Genomic DNA, 5,176 nt, shown 5'->3' on the forward strand with positions numbered 1-5,176 from the left:
GTGTGCTTGTGTGTGTGTGTGTGTGTGTGTGCGTGTGTGCGTGTGTGGTGCGTGCGTGCATGCGTGGTGCGTGTGTGTGTATGTGTGTGTGTGTGTGTGCGTGCGTTTATTTGCAAATAAATTCATTAAAAATCCTACATTGTGATATCCTGGATTTTTTTTTCTCATTTTGTCTGTCATAGTTGAAGTGTACCTATGATGAAAATTACAGGCCTCTCTCAGCTTTTTAACAATTGGTGGCTGACTAAATACTTTTTTCCCCCACTGTATATAAAGAGAGAGATACAGAAGGAGGGAACATATATATATATAGACAGAGAGACACAGAGGGAGGGATCATATATATAGAGAGAAAGCAGAGGGGGGGGAGAGAGAAAGCAGAGGGGAGGAGAGAGAAAGCAGAGGGGGGGGAGAGAGAAAGCAGAGGGGGGGGAGAGAGAAAGCAGAGGGGGGGGAGAGAGAAAGCAGAGCAGAGGGGGGGAGAGAGAAAGCAGAGCAGAGGGGGGGAGAGAGAAAGCAGAGGGGGGGGAGGAGAGAAAGCAGAGGGGGGGAGAGAGAAAGCAGAGGGGGGGAGAGAAAGCAGGGGGGGGAGAGAGAAAGCAGAGGGGGGGAGAGAGAAAGCAGAGGGGGGGAGAGAGAAAGCAGAGGGGGGGGAGAAGAAAGCAGAGGGGGAGAGGGAGAAAGCAGAGGGGGGAGAGAAAGCAGAGGGGGGAGAGAGAAAGCAGAGGGGGGGAGAGAGAAAGCAGAGGGGGGGAGAGAGAAGCAGAGGGGGGAGAGAGAAAGCAGAGGGGGGGAGAGAGAAAGCGAAGGGGGGGGAGAGAAAAGCAGAGGGGGGAGAGAGAAAGAGAGGGGGAGAGAGAAAGAGGGGGGGAGAGAGAAAGCAGAGGGGGGGGAGAGAGAAAGCAGAGGGGGGAGAGAGAAAGCAGAGGGGGGGAGAGAGAAAGCAGGGGGGGAGAGAGAAAGCAGAGGGGGAGAGAGCAAGCAGAGGGGGAGAGAGAAAGCAGAGGGGGGAGAGAGAAAGCAGAGGGGGGAGAGAGAAAGCAGAGGGGGGAGAGAGAAAGCAGAGGGGGGGGAGAGAGAAAGCAGAGGGGGGAGAGAGAAAGCAGAGGGGGGGAGAGAAAGCAGAGGGGGGGGAGAGAGAAGCAGAGGGGGGGGGGCGGGGAGAAGAAAGCAGAGGGGGGGGAGAAGAGAAAGCAGGGGGGGGAGAGAAAGCAGAGGGGGGAGAGAGAAAGCAGAGGGGGGGAGAGAGAAAGCAGAGGGGGGGAGAGAAAGCAGAGGGGGGGAGAGAGAAAGCAGAGGGGGGGAGAGAGAAAGCAGAGGGGGGAGAGAGAAAGCAGAGGGGGGGGGAGAGAAAGCAGAGGGGGGGGGAGAGAAAAGCAGAGGGGGGAGAGAGGAAAGCAGAGGGGGGGAGAGAGAAAAGCAGGGGGGGGGGAGAGAAAGCAGAGGGGGGGGGAGAGAGAAACAGCAGAGGGGAGAGAGAAAGCAGGAGGGGAGGGAGAGAGAAGCAGAGGGGGGGAAGAGAGAAAGCAGAGGGGGGGAGAGAGAAAGCAGAGGGGGGGAGAGGAGAAGCAGAGGGGGGGGGGGAGCGGCGAGAGAAAGCAGAGGGGGGAGAGAGAAGCAGAGGGGGGTGAGAGAGAAAGCAGAGGGGGGGGAGAGAGAAAGCAGAGGGGGGGGAGAGAGAAAGCAGAGGGGGGAGGAGAGAAAGCAGAGGGGGGGAGAGAGAAAGCAGAGGGGGGGGAGAGAGAAAGCAGAGGGGGGGAGAGGAGAGAAGAGAAGCAGAGGGGGCGAGAGAGAGAAAGCAGAGGGGGGGAGAGGGGAGGAGAGAAAGCAGAGGGGGGAGCGAGAAAGCAGAGAGGGGAGAGAGAAAGCAGAGGGGGGGAGAGAGAAAGCAGAGGGGGGAGAGAGAAAGCAGAGGGGGAGAGAGAAAGCAGAGGGGGAGAGAGAAAGCAGAGGGGGGAGAGAGAAAGCAGAGGGGGGGAGAGAGAAGCAGAGGGGGGAGAGAGAAGCAGAGGGGGAGGAGAGAGAGAGCAGAGGGGGGGGAGAGAGAAAGCAGAGGGGGGGTAGAGAGAAAGCAGAGGGGGGGAAGAGAAAGCAGAGGAGGGGGAGAGAAGCAGGAGTTTTAATAGACTTTATCCATTAAAGCCGTCATTAACTGGACGAGTCTGAAACCTTTTAGCCACAGTCATCTCAGTAATGACACAAATCAGAGAAACAGGGAGCGTGTGTGTGTGTGTGTGTGTGTGTGTGTGTGTGTGTGTGTGTGTGTGTGTGTGTGTGTGTGTGTGTGTGTGTGTGTGTGGCTAACGAGGGTAATTATGGGAAGATTGGGAAATGGCTTAGTGAATTATGACCTTGAAACCATAGAGGGCTTTTATCAGACGGAGTCAGGCTTGGACTGGGGGAGAGAGGCTGGATGGGGGACTGTCAGATGTGTGCTTGTGTGTGTGTGATGAGTCCTACACCCCTTGTCATTCTGTCTGGTTCTCATCTCAGTCCCTCTGCTACCTTTTAATCTCTCATTGCTCAGATTGCTGATTCTCTCTCTCTCTCGATGTCAGTCTATCTCTCTCTGTCTCTTTCTTTCTCTCACTTTTTCTCTCGCTCTGTCTATCTTACTCTGTTCAGGTCTGGTTGTCTATTTCTGTCTGATCGATCGCTCTATACTGGCACACTGCTGTTTCCTCCTTTCCTCCCATCTCCCTCCCTCACCTGCTTCCACTCCCCCTCCATCAAATGATTCCATCCTCTCTCTCTTTTATTTCTGGTTCTTATGTCCCTGACTCCTTACATCCTTCACCTTCCCCTCTCCACTCTCTCTTTTATTTCTGGTTCTTATGTCCCTGACTCCTTACATCCTTCACCTTCCCCTCTCCACTCTCTCTTTTATTTCTGGTTCTTATGTCCCTGACTCCTTACATCCTTCACCTTCCCCTCTCTCTCTCTTTTATTTCTGGTTCTTATGTCCCTGACTCCTTATGATTTTCACCTTCCCCTCTCCTCTCTCTCTTTTATTTCTGGTTCTTATTGTCCCTGACTCCTTACATCCTTCACCTTCCCCTCTCCTCTCTCTCTTTATTTATTTATTGTGTGTACCGGTGTGTGTATCTGTACCGGTGTGTGTGTGTACCTGTGTGTGTACCGGTGTGTGTATCTGTACCGGTGTGTGTGTGTGTGTACCTGTGTGTGTACCGGTGTGTGCATCTGTACCGGTGTGTGTGTATCTGTACCGGTGTGTGTGTATCTGTACCGGTGTGTGTGTGTGTGTGTGTGTGTGTGCTTGGGCTTTTACGAGGGATCCCTGTGCTTGGCTCCAAATCCTGAGCAGTCTGTGTGTGGGTGTTGTGAATACCAATACTGCTGCTATTAGATGCTGGAGAGAGGAGAGGATGAGTGTGTTAGATGCTGGAGAGAGGAGAGGATGAGTGTGTTAGATGTATAACGGTGAGACTGACCATTCTAAAGTATCTGTGTGTCTGTATGTGTCTGTGTCATTCATCATACATGTATTTCTGCTGTTCAGAGTCAATGAGAGAGTCAGGACACTGATCTATACTGTGTGGGAGTGTAGAGACCATCTAAAGTATCTGTGTGTCTGTATGTGTCTGTGTCATTCATCACACATGTATTTCTGCTGTTCAGAGTCAATGAGAGAGTCAGGACACTGATCTATACTGTGTGGGAGTGTAGAGACCATCTAAAGTATCTGTGTGTCTGTATGTGTCTGTGTCATTCATCACACATGTATTTCTGCTGTTCAGAGTCAATGAGAGAGTCAGGACACTGATCTATACTGTATGGGAGTGTAGAGACCATCTAAAATATCTGTGTGTCTGTATGTGTCTGTGTCATTCATCATACATATGGTGTTTTATTATAATTGATGGATAAAGCCCATATCATATCCTGTGTTGTGTTGCTCTGTGTATTTCTGCTGTTCAGAGTCAATGAGAGAGTCGGGACACTGATCTATACTGTGTGGGAGTGTAGAGACCTGCTTAGCTCTTATTCTATCACTAACACTACTGCTTGCACTGTGTGTGGGGGAGAGACTGGCCATGGCTACTATATTCCTGTCTGTTCATATCTATTGTTCTACAGTGGGGCAAAAAGTATTTAGTCAGCCACCAATTGTGCAAGTTCTCCCACTTAAAAAGATGAGAGAGGCCTGTAATTTTCATCATAGGTACACTTCAACTATGACAGACAAAATGAGAAAACAAAATCCAGAAAATCACATTGCGGGATTTTTAATGAATTTATTTGCAAATTATGGTGGAAAATAAGTATTTGGTCAACCTACAAACAAGCAAGATTTCTGGCTCTCACAGACCTGTAACTTCTTCTTTAAGAGGCTCCTCTGTCCTCCACTCGTTACCTGTATTAATGGCACCTGTTTGAACTTGTTATCAGTATAAAAGACACCTGCCCACAACCTCAAACAGTCACACTAAAAACTCCACTATGGCCAAGACCGAAGAGCTGTCAAAGGACACCAGAAACAAAATTGTAGACCTGCACCAGGCTGGGAAGACTGAATCTGCAATAGGTAAGCAGCTTGGTTTGAAGAAATCAACTGTGGGAGCAATTATTAGGAAATGGAAGACATACAAGACCACTGATAATCTCACTCGATCTGGGGCTCCACGCAAGATCTCACCCCGTGGGGTCAAATGATAACAAGAATGGTGAGGCAAAAATCCCAGAACCACACGGGGGGACGTAGTGAATGACCTGCAGAGAGCTGGGACCAAAGAAACAAGGCCTACCATCAGTAACACACTACGCCGCCAGGGACTCAAATCCCGCAGTGCCAGACGTGTCCCCCTGCTTAAGCCAGTACATGTCCAGACCCGTCTGAAGTTTGCTAGAGAGCATTTGGATGATCCAGAAGAAGTTTGGGAGAATGTCATATGGTCAGATGAAACCAAAATATAACTTTTTGGTAAAAACTCAACTCGTCGTGTTTGGAGGAAAAATAATGCTGAGTTGCATCCAAAGAACACCATACCTACTGTGAATCATGGGGGTGGAAACGGACGACTGATCCGTGTAATTGTTCTCTATCCTCTCTATTGTTCTCTATTGTTCTCTTTTCCTCTCTATTCATATCTATTGTTCTCTATTGTTCTCTATCAACTATATTAATCTTATTGTTCTCTATTGTTCTCGATTGTTT

Source organism: Oncorhynchus kisutch, linkage group LG13, assembly GCF_002021735.2.
Source record: "Oncorhynchus kisutch isolate 150728-3 linkage group LG13, Okis_V2, whole genome shotgun sequence".
Lineage (NCBI taxonomy): Eukaryota > Metazoa > Chordata > Actinopteri > Salmoniformes > Salmonidae > Oncorhynchus > Oncorhynchus kisutch.